At 37.4% G+C, this 12,371-nt stretch overlaps 1 protein-coding gene across 9 annotated transcripts in view; it reads left to right on the plus strand.

The window, feature by feature from the left end:
* ATRNL1 (attractin like 1) overlaps positions 1–12,371 on the plus strand; it is an 842,256-nt gene that overhangs the window by 295,145 nt on the left and 534,740 nt on the right. The gene's annotated exons all lie outside the window — the stretch shown is intronic.

A 12,371-nucleotide genomic window follows, 5' to 3' on the forward strand; every position in this document is an offset into this window, starting at 1 on the left:
GGAGATTCTGGGTTGAAAGTTCTTTTCTTTAAGGATGTTGAATATTGGCCCCCACTCTCTTCTGGCTTGTAGGGTTTCTGCTGAGAGATCTGCTGTGAGTCTGATGGGCTTCCCTTTATGGGTAACCCGACCTTTTTCTCTGGCTGCCCTTAGTATTTTCTCCTTCATTTCAACCCTGGTGAATCTGAGGATTATGTGCCTTGGGGTTGCTCTTCTTGACGAATATCTTTGTGGTGTTCTCTCTATTTCCTGGACTTGAATATTGGCCTGCCTTGCTAGGTTGGGGAAGTTTTCCTGGATAATATCCTGAAGAGTATTTTCCAGCTTGGATTCATTCTCTTCGTCACATTCAGGTACACCTATCAAATGTAGATTAGGTCTTTTCACATAGTCCCACATTTCTTGGAGACTTTGTTCATTCCTTTTTACCCTTTTTTCTCTATTCTTGCCTTCCTGTTTTATTTCATTCAGTTGATCTTCGACCTCTGATATCCTTTCTGCTGCTTGGGCATTTCGGCTGTTGATACTTGTGCATGCTTCGCGAAGTTCTCATGTTGTGTTTTTCAGCTCCATCAATTCACTTATATTTCTTTCTATTTTGTCCATTCTTGTTGGCATTTAATCAAATCTTTTTTCAAGGTTCTTAGTTTCTTTGCATTGGGTTAGAACATGTTCTTTTAGTTCATAGAAGTTTCTTACTACACACCTTCTGAAGTCTGATTCTGCCATTTCATCAGACTCGTTCTCCATCCAACCTTGCTCCCTTGCTGGTGAGGAGTTGTGATCCCTTGTAGGAGGAGTGGTGTTCTGGTTTCGTGTGTTTTCATCCTTTTTGCACTGGTTTCTTCCCATCTTTATGGATTTATCCACCTGTCGTCTTTGTAGTTGCTGGCTTTCAGATTGGGTCTCTGAGTGGACGTTCTGTTTGTTGATGATGAGGTTATTTCTGTTTCTAGTTTTTCCTTCTGACAGTCTGGCCCCTCTGCTGTAGGGCTGCTGAGGTCCGCTCCAGGCCCTGCTTGCCTGGGGATCACCTGCAGCAGCTGCAGAACAGTGAGAGTTGTTACCAGTCTTCTTTTTCTGCTATCTTTGTCCCAGAAGGATACCTGCCAACTGTCAGTCTGATCACTCCTTTATGAGGTGGCTTTTTGGATATACAGGGGTCAGGGAGCTGCTTGAGGAGACAGTCTGTTCTTTATAGGAGCTCAAATGCTGAGCTGTGAGCTCCGTTGTTCATTCAGAGCTGCTGGGCAGGTACGTTTAGGTCTGCTGCAGCAGAACTCATAAACCGCTTTTTGTTCTCAGGTGCTCTGTCCCAGGGATTTAGGGCTTTATTTATGAGTTTCCGTTATGCTGCTGTCTTCTTTTTTTTTCCTTCATAGCTGCCCTGTCCAGCCAGGAGGCAGTCTAGTCACTGTCTGCCTGTAGAGGCTTTGCTGAGCTGCTGTGGGCTCCACCCAGCTGCCAAGTGAACTTCCCTGCAGTCCTGTTTATATGGGTGTAGTTAGAACTACCTTAGCAATGGTGGCCTGCCTCTGTTAAGGCGGATTCTCTCTGTAGTGGCGGGTTGCCTTGGCAACGGCTGGCTGCGTCAGCAATGGCCGGTTGCCTTGGCAATGGCGGGCTGCCTCAGTGTTGGCTGACTACCTCCATAGTGGTGGGCTGCCTCGGTAATGGCGGATGCTCCTCCCCAACAGAGCTGGACTGTCCCAGGTTCAGCTGCGCTTGCTGTGAAACTCTCCATGCAGAGTTTCTGATTGCTTTTCTTTTGTGGGGGTGGGACCATCCCAGCCTAACCGCCTGGCTCCCTGCCTCAGAGTCTTTTTTGTTGTTGTTTTTTAACTTGGTGTTCCAGTCACCTGTTGAAGAGGCACCGGGATCTGTGTGTTTTCCTGTGCGGTGACTCACTGCACTGGCTTAAACAGCGGCACTGAGATTCGTGGCACTTTTTTTGCCCTGGAATCTACTGTCCTGGTTCCCTGTTCAGTCCCCTGAATGGTCGACTTCCCGTGGCTCCAATTGCCAGCCAAAAGAGCACCTGGACCAGTGTATTTTGTACAGAGAATCGCTGCGCCAGGGCGCTGACAAAGCAGCCGCACGGGGCAAAGCAGCCGCACGGGGCAAAGCAGCCGCGCGGGGCAAAGCAATGGTGCCGGCTGACACAGCCGCACTGGCGATCCATGGAGCTCCTCCGCCTGGGAGTTTCCTAGTCTGTTGGCAATAAAAATGCGGCGTGCACTCACCCTCTGTGCTTTCACTGGGAGCTGCAATCCTGAGCTGTTCCTAAATGGCCATCGTGGATCCTGGATCGGAGGTTTCTCTTAAGAGTAAATTCCCTTCACTGGGATTGTTGGGTCTAAGAATAGATGCATATATAGTTTTTTAGATAATGTCATGTCGTCCTCCATAGGAATTTTGTCATTTTCTATTCTTACCATTCAAATTGGGATGGCCTATTTATCTACAGGCTCATAAGCAGGATTTATTGCTATGCACCTGAAATTTTGCCAATCTTGTGAAGAATAATCGGGGTAGTTTTCATGTGTATTTCCATTATTATAAGTGAAGTTGAATATCTTTTCATGTGGTTAAGACCCATTTTTATATCACTTTTGTGAATTGTCTCTTCATGTCTTTTGCCAGTTTTCTATAAAATTATTCATTTCCCCCTTATTTTTAAAGAGTTCTTTATAAATTAAGGATTATAGCTCCTTGATACGCTCTTTTTCAGTGAGATAAAAGTTGCAGATATTTTCTCCCTATATGTCATGTGTTTCTTGACTGTACTAATTGCACATTTTTTTTTGCTATGCAGTTATCTTAATATATTCATATTTCTTAGTCTTTTAAAATTTGCATATGTAATTTTATTCATAGTTAGGAAGGCTTTTATTATATGCAGGTTACAGTGTAATTAACCTACCTTTTTTTCAATATGTCAAAAATTTTATTTTGTACATTTAGATTTATGCTTCATTTAGAGTTTTATTTTGTGTGGCATGAGGATTGGATCTGATTTGATAGTTTTACAACAGCTATCAAGCTGTCTTAATACCGTTTATATGAGGACTGTCTTACTCCAGTCATTAAAGATAACACTTTTATCATTTACTAGATTTTTAGTATGTGATATTTGAGCCTGTTTCTGGAATTCCTACTGTATACATTTGGTCTATTTATGTGCTGGTACCATATTTATTTAATTATAGAGACCTTGAGTATATTTTAATAGGTTTTAGGTCTACCTCTCTTCAAAGCTATTCTTTTTCAGTGTTTTTCTAACTACCTGTATTCTTGTATGTTCACTTTTGTCTATAAACATTGAGATCAACTTTTCCAGCTCCTATAAAATCTCATTGGAGTTTTCATTGAATCACACTAAAGATTATCTTTGAAATTAATTGCTATTCTGATGATGTTGAGGTGTCCTACTAAATAATAAAGAATGTCTTTCCATTTATTTACATCTACTTTTGTGATTTTCAATCTGAGTTTCATGCCCAATATCATATTGTTATATTTTTATTGAAAATATTTATTTCATTAGCTGTTTGGAGGTACCTGTGTTTCCTTAAATGACACATGGACTACCAAAACTTGGTGTTTAAATTTAACTTACAAAATTTGAAAACCCTTTGAATACATTCAAAATTATTTCAAAAAAAATTTGTTAATATAAACCATTTTAGATAGTATGTTTCTAATTTGCTTTTTTAGCTATAAATATTTAATAGAGAATGTAGTTCTTGCATTGGACACCTTCCAAAACTCTGCAAAGCCTTTCAGTTTAATTCTTAAAGAGTGGTGTTGATATGTGCTTGACTATTGAAAGCTTAGAACTGGGATTTCAAAGTTACTTCCTACACAAGAACATATAATTTCTTCCTTCCAAGAAATCTGTAATTTAGAGAAAATAAAATTTCAACCATTCCTGTGTAAAACTTATACTGTGTTAAAGGTAAATATATTACAGTAATTTTCAGTTCAATATAAGATTATGTAATTTGAATAAACCAAATATTGTTAACAAAAAAGAAAATGTTGTAACTTGCATATTAGAGAAATGAGTTTGTATCCTTTAGCTTTTAAAGTCAACATCTGAGTCTTATCACTTTAAGAACATTAGAGGGAGAGTGATGCCAGCAAGATGGCAGAATAGGAGATAACCTGCTAATATTTTCTCACGACAACAAGAATTCTGCAACCACCTACTGTCAAAGGCACTGGCAGGAGCTTCAGGAGTCAGGTAGGAGGGTATGAAAGCTCAGTGGAGCCCAAGACCCAAGAGGGTTGTTTTCAGAATGCAAACTGGAACCCAGCTGACAGATGCATTAATTGTGCTTCCAGGTTCATGCCTAGAAATGGCCCTGTTCCCCAAGGGATTTGACTGCAGCCCTGTTTGACCTTGAGCCTGCAACTAAAATCAGCTTCCAAGAGGCCTAGGAGGAATTGTGTACACTAGTGTAAGAGGCTTGTTTGCCCACTGATATCATTCTCAGCAGTGAATGGAGTCTCAGCAGACTCCAACCCTCTTCAGTTGGGTTCCCAGCACAGAACTGCTGATACAAAACCCCAGAGGGAGACTTGCCTATATCCTGCAGCCTGTTAGTCTGAGCCTCCTTGATAGGCTTACCAAACCTGTTTTTCAGTAGATCCCAAGTTGCCATCTCACAGCAGATCCTGAGAGATCCAGTCTTATCCCCAGATCCCCCCACTGTAGTCGAGTAACTATCATATCTGTGCAGGAACCTGCTAGGAGATGTACAACCATTTGAGGAATTGAGGTAGGCTCTCCAAACTTTGTCCTGCAGTAGATTCTGAGGGGACCCAGGCTCATATTTGACCCCTCCTGCTGCAGTTGATAACATACCTCATCTGTTCAGAGACCTGCTGGGAAGCATGATCGTCTGGGGCACTGGGATAGTCTTCTGGGCTAGGTTTCCTGGCCACCTTTCCCACACAGCCCAGCTACCCTCCTTGGATCTTCCTTAGATCCATCTGCCCTGGAGAGTCCTGCCAACCTTGGAGCTGTTGTGAAACTTATGGCAGATCTGGGCTTAGACTTCCCTCTACTGTTTAGGGAGTTGCAGTGGTTATGGGCTAAGGGAACACAACAGTCAGTCCCCTTAGAAACTCCAGAAGGCCTTCTGAAGAAGGATGAACACAAACAAAGGTAGACTAGGAAGACTGGAATAAGCACCTAATCTCTCAATGCACACACATTGTTGCAGGTCCATAAGCATCAAAATCATTCAAGGAAATCTAATCTAACCAAACAGACAAAATAAGGTGCCAGAGATTGGCCCTAAAGTGATGGAGACATTTGATCTTTCAGACAAATAATTCAAAATTGCTGTTTTAAGGAAGCTTAATAAATTTACTGAGCTCAAACTTCAGTAAAATTCAGAGAAGCAATCAGAAATCCATGAAATAAACTTAAGAGATTGAAATATTAATAATAAAAAACAAGTGGAAATCCTGGAGGTGAATGAAATGAATGAGTGAAATAAAATACAATGAATGAAATAAAAACAGAACGGAGAGCGTCATCAGCACAATAGATCAAACAGAAGAAAGAATTAGTAAGTTCAAAGGTAGGCTATTTGAGAACATAGTCAAAGGAGAAAGGAGCAAAAGAATGAAAAGGGCCAAAGAAGCTTACCAGATCTAGGGGATAACATAAAAGAACACATGTGGGTTATTAGAATTCAAGAAGGAGTTGAGAAAGACAAAGGAGCCAAAAGCTTATTAAAAATAATAACAAAACTTTTCAAGCCTGGGGGAAGATGTGAATATCCAATTATGGCAAGGTCAAAGGTCACCAATCAGATTCAATCTAAGTAAGAATACCACAAGGCATATCACAATTAAACTCACAAAGATAAATGACTTAAGAGAGGATCTAGAAAGAAGTGAGAAAAAAGAAGCAAATAACATATAAGAGAGACCTAATACAGCTGGCAGCAAATTTCTCAGCAGAAACTTTTTGGGGTTAGAGGGAATGTGACAGTATATTCAGAATGTGGAAGGAAAATACCTGTTAATGAAGAATACTGTTGCCAGAAAAAGTATTTTAAAAATGAAGGAGAGAAAGACTTTTGCAGACAAAACAAAAGCTGTCTGAAAGATCATGTCTCCATCAGTTTAGGCCCAGTCTCTGGTACCTTAGGCGTTTATTCCAGTCTTCCTAGTCTAGCTTTTTTTTTGCTCATCCTTCTTCAGGGTGCCTTCTAGAGTTTCTAAGGGGACTGAATATAAAAGAAATATTTTAAAAATGAAGGAGAGAAAGACTTATTCAGACAAATCAAAACCACAATATTGGCTACCAGACCAATTCTGTAAGCAATGCTAAAGAGACCTCTTCAAACTTAAAGGTTACTTACATTGTAAGTAACTAGAAAACAAGTAACATAATGGTGATAGTCAGCCTTTACAGACCAATAATTACCTTAAATGTAAATGGTTTAAATTATTCAATTAAAAGACAGAAGCTGAATGGATAGAAAAGTAAGACCAAACTATGTTGCCTACAAGAGACTTACTTTACCTATAACAACATTCATAGATTGACAGTAAATGGATGGGAAAAGCTATTTAATGCAAATGGAACCCCCAAAAAACAGAAGTAGCTGTAATTATATGAAAAAAATAGACTTTAAGTTAAAAACTGTAAAAAGAGACAAACAAGGCCAATATATAATGCCAGCAAGATCAATGCAGCAAGCAGATACAATTATAAACATATATGTACCCAGTAGCAGAGGACCTATATATATAAAGCAAATATTAATTGATTTAAAGAGAGAGATAGACTGCAATATAATAATAGTAGGGAACTTTAACACTCCACTTTCAGCAATACGCAGATCATCCAGACAGGAAATCAATCAGAATCTTCAGTGTCAGACAACACTCTTGACCAAATGGACCTAACAGACATTTACAAAGCATTCCATCATGACAGCTGCAGAAGGCACAGTCTTCTCAACAGCACATATAACATTCTTTAGGATAGATTATACATAAGGCCACAAAACATGCCTTAACAATTTTTTTTTTTTTGAGATGAAGTTTCACTGTTGTCAGCCTGGGGTGAAGTGCAATGGCGTGACCTCAGCTCACTGCAACCTCCATCTCCTAGTTGCTGAGATTACAGGTGCCTACCACCATGCCCAGCTAATTTTTGTATTTTTAGTAGAGATGAGGTTTCACCATGTTGGCCAGGCTGGTCTCGAACTCCTGACCTTAGATGATCCACCCACCTTGGCCTCCCAAAGTGCTGGGATTACAGGCATGAGCCACCATACCCAGCCTCAAATTTTTAAAAATCAAAGTCATATCAAGTATTTTTTTTCTGACCACTGGAGAATAAAGCTAAAATCAATAGCAGGAGGAACTTTGGAAACTGTACACATCCTTGGAAATTAAACTAGCCAATGAATAAATAAAAAAGGAAATTAAAACATTTCTTGAGACAAATCAAAATGGAAATACATACCAAAACCTATAGGATATAGCAAAAACAGTTTTTAGAGAGAAGTTTATAGCAATAGTCACCTATTTGAAAAAGTACAAATACCTCAAAATACCTAAACAGCCTAATGTTGCACCTTGAGGACCTAGAAAACAAGAATGATGTAAGCCTAAAATTAGGAGAAGGAAAGAAATAATAAAGAGCAGAGCAGAAATAAAGGAAATAGAGATTAAAAAAATACAAAGGATCTAGAAAATGACGAGTTGGTTTTTGAAATAAGAAACAAAATTGACAAACCTTTAGCTAGCCTAAGAAAAAAAGAATGACTCAAATGAATGAAATCAGAAATGAGAAAGAAGACATCACAATGTCTTCTTTAGGATCATTAGAGACTATAATGAACAATGATACACCAACAAATTTAAAAACCTAGAAGAAATGAATAAATTTCTTATAGCTTATCTTACTAAGATTGGATCATGAAGGAATAGAAAACCTGGACAGACCAATAATCAGATACAAGACTGAGTCAGTAAAACAAAGCCTCCTATCAAACAAAAGTCCAGGACCTGATTGTTTCATTGCTAAATTCTAGCAAATATTTAAAAATGAATTTATACCAATTCTCAAACTATTCCAAAAAATGGAAGTAGAGGGCATTCTTCCAAACTCATTCTATGAGGCCAGCATTATCCTGATAACAAAACCAGACAAGGACAAAACCTAAAAAGAAACTACAGGCCAATATTTCTGATGGCTAGAGATACAAAAACCTGTAATACAGTACTAGCAAACTGAATCCAACAACACATCATAAGATCATTGAGCATGATTAGGTGAAATTCATCCCAGTAATGAAAGGACAGCTCAACACACAAAAATCAATAAATGTGATGCATCACATTACTAGGAAGAAGGACAAAAACCATAGGATCATATCAACAGATGCTATAAAATAATTTGATAAAATTTAACATTCCTCCATGATAAAACCCCTGAAAAATTAGATATAGAGGGAACATACCCCAACATATAAAGATTATATATGCGCATATATGCATCCACAGCTAACGTCATACCAAACGGAAAAGTTGAAAGCTTCCCCTTTGAATGCTGAAGCAATACAACAATGCCCACTTTAACCACTTCTATTCAACATAGTACTGGAATTCCTAGGAAGAACAGTTAGGAAACTGAAAGAAATAAAGGACATCCAAATTAGAAAGGACAAATTCAAATTGTTCATATTTGTTAACATGATCTTAGAGAACCGTACAAATTTTATGAAATATTCTTACAACTAACACATCAATTTAGTAAAGTTGCAGGATACAAAATCAATGTACAGAATTTAGTAGCATTTCTATATGTCAACAGCAAACTGTTTGAAAAAGAAATCAAGATAGCTATTCCACCTAAAGTACCTAAAAAAATTACTGAGGCATTAATTTAACCAAGGAGGTGAAAGATCTCTACAATAAAAACTGTAAAACATTGATTAAAGGAGTTGAAGAAGAGACAAATTAATGGAAAGACATTCTGTTTTTAAAGATTGAAAGAATTAATATTTTAAAAATATATATACTATCCAAAGTGACCTACAGAATCAATGCAATTTCTATAATAATATAAAAGACATTCTTCACAGAAATAGAAAAAACAATTCTGAAATTCATAGGGGACCAAAAAAGGCCCCAATGGCCAAAGCAATCTTCAGCTGAAGGAACAAACTGGAGGCATTGCACTACCTGACTTCAAAATCTACTACAAGGCAAGAGGAACCAAGACAGCATGCTGTTATTCCTATCCAACTATGACATTCTTTACATAATTGGAAAAAAACTATTTTAAAATTCATATGGAATTAAAAAAGAGCTTAAGTAGCCAAGGCAATATTAAGCAAAAAGGATAAACCTGGGGGTATAGTGTTAATTGACTTCAAACTATATTACAAGTCTATGATAACCAAAATGGGGTGGAACTTACAGAAACACAGACAGACAGACCAATGGATCAGAATAGAGAGCCAAGAAATAATTCTGGGCATATACAACCATCTAGCCTTCAATGAAGCTGACAGAAACAAGTAGTGATAAAAGTACTCCCTATTAAATACATGGTGCTGTGATAACCTGGCTATCCATATGCAGAAGATTGAAACTGGACCTTTTCCCTAAGGAAAATACATACAAAAATCAACTCAAGATGGATTAAAGACTTAAATGTGAAACCCAAAACTAAAAAGTCCCTGAAAGATAACTTAGGAAATACCATTCTGGACATAAGAGCTGGCAAAGATTTCATGATGAATATGCCAAAAGCAATTGCAACAACAACAGAAAAATTGACAAATGGTACCTAATTAAACTGAAGAGCTTCTATACAGCAAAAGAAACTACCAACAGAGTAAACAGACATTCTACAAAATAGGAGAAAGTATTTGCAAACTATGCATCTCACAAGGGATCTAATATCTACAGTCTATAAGGAACCTAAACAAATCTACAAGCAAAAAACAACTCCATTAAAAAGTGAGCAAAGTTCATGAATACACACTTTTCAGAAGAAGATAATATGTGGCCAAGAAGCATGTGAAAAAATGCTCAGTATCACTAACTTTTAGATAAATGCAAATCAAAGCCACAATATGACACCATCTCACACCAGTCAGAATGGGAATTATTGAAAAAAAAAAAAAAACATGCTGGGAAGGTTGCAGAGAAAAGGGAATGCTTATACATTGCTGGTGGGAAAGTAAATTAGGTTGCATTGTGGAAATTGGTTTGGAAATTTCTCAAAGAACTCAGAGCAGAGTTACCATTTGACCTAGCAATCTCATTATTGGGTATATACCCAAAGGAATATAAATCATTGTACCATAAAGTCACATGCACACATATATTCATCACAGTACTATTTACAATAGAAAAGCATGAAATCAACCTGGCTGGTCATCAATGGTAGACTGGATGAAGAAAATGTGGTATACATTTACCATTGAGCAGTATGCAGCTATAAAAAAGAACAAGATTATGTTTTGACTGCAACATGGATGGAGCTGGAGGCTATTAAGTGAACTAACACTGAAACAAAACAATATACTACATGTTCTCACTTTTTAGTTGGAGCTAAACATCGTGTACATAGATGAACATAAAGAAAGGAACAACAGACACCAGGGCCTACTTGGGGGTGGAGAAAGGGAGGGTGAAGTTTGATAAAACACCTCTCAAGTATTATGCTTATTACCTGTGTGGTGAAATAATCTGTGCTCCAAACCTCTGTGACACACAATTTACCTGTGTAACAAATCTGTGTATGTACCTCTAATATAACCAAAAATAAACCTAAAATAAAAGTTAAGAAAAATAAAATGAAATAACAACTTATTATACATTTAAAAATAACTAAAACAGTATAATTGGAAAGTCTGTGACACTAAGAAATGATAAAGCTTTGAGGTGATGGAGTTCCCTCTTACCCTGATGTCATTATTATACAATGTATGTCTGTTTTAAAATGTCTCATGTACCCCACAAATAAACACATTTACTATGTACCCATAAACATTAAAAATTAAAAATTGGCCAGGTGCAGTGACTCAAAACTGTAATCCTAGCACTTTGGGAGGCTGAGGTGGGCAAATTGTTTGAGTCCAGGAGTTGGAGACCAACCTGGCGAACACTGCAAAACCCTGTCTCTATGAAAAATACAAAAAGCTAGCCAGGCATGGTAGTGTGTGCCTGTAGTTCCAGCTACTAGGGAGGCTGAGGTGGGAGAATCACCTAAGTTCAGGAGATGGAGGCTGCACTGCATTCCAGGATAGGCAGCAGAGTGAGACCCTGGTCTCCAAAAAAAAAAAAAAAAAAAAAAAGTTAAAAATTTAAAAAGGTACACAAACTAATGGAATAGAGTAAAGAACCGAGAAACAAATATGTGTATATAGCCATCTGATTTTTGGCAAAAGTGCAAAGAATACACATTAGGGAGAGAATACTTTCTTTAATAAATTAGACTGGGAAAAAGTTTCACTAAGAAGAATGAAAATAGACCCCATCTGTCACCACTTAAAAAAAATCAAATCAAAATGGATTAAAGATTTAAATGTAAGTCCTCAAACTGCGAGACTACTAGAAGAGAAAATGGAGGGAACACTTATTACATTTCTCTGGGGAAGGATTTTGTTTGTTTGTTTTGGAAAAGACCTCAAAAGCAAAGGCAACAAAAGCAAAAATAGAGAAATGGGATTACATTAAAATAAAAACGTCTGCATAGCAAAGGAAGTAATCAACAGAGCAAAGAGACAACCTATAGAATGGGAGAAAATATTTGCAAACTGTGCCTCTGACAAGGAATTAATATCCAGATGTGTTAGGAACCCAAACAACTCAATAGCCAAAAAAACCCCACAAATAGTAAAAAGTGGACTAAAGATCTGAATAGACATTTCTCGAAAGAAGACATACCAATGGCCTATTGATAAATGAAGAAAAAGCTCAGCATCACTCATCACTAGGAAAATGTAAATCAAAATCACGATGCTATATCACCACATGCTAGGTAGAATGGCTATTGTGAAATAGACAAAAAATAACAAATACTGGCGAGGTTGTGGAGAAAGAGGATCTTCCATACACCGTTGGTGGAAATGCACATTAATACAGACATTCGTGGACAACAGTATGGAAATTTCTGAAAAAATTAAAAATAGGAATGACAATATGATCCAATAATCTCACTACTGGATATTTATTCAAAGGAATTGAAATTTGAATTTTGAAGATATATATGAACTCTTATGTTACTGCAGCACTATTCACAAGATATGGAATCAATCTAAGTCTCCATCAAGAGATGAATGGATAAAAATATGTGATATATTTTTGGAATGTATTTT

The sequence above is a fragment of the Sapajus apella genome, unplaced genomic scaffold (genome assembly GCF_009761245.1).
Source record: "Sapajus apella isolate SASKATOON/1434 unplaced genomic scaffold, GSC_monkey_1.0 scaffold13, whole genome shotgun sequence".
Classification (NCBI taxonomy): Eukaryota; Metazoa; Chordata; class Mammalia; order Primates; family Cebidae; genus Sapajus; species Sapajus apella.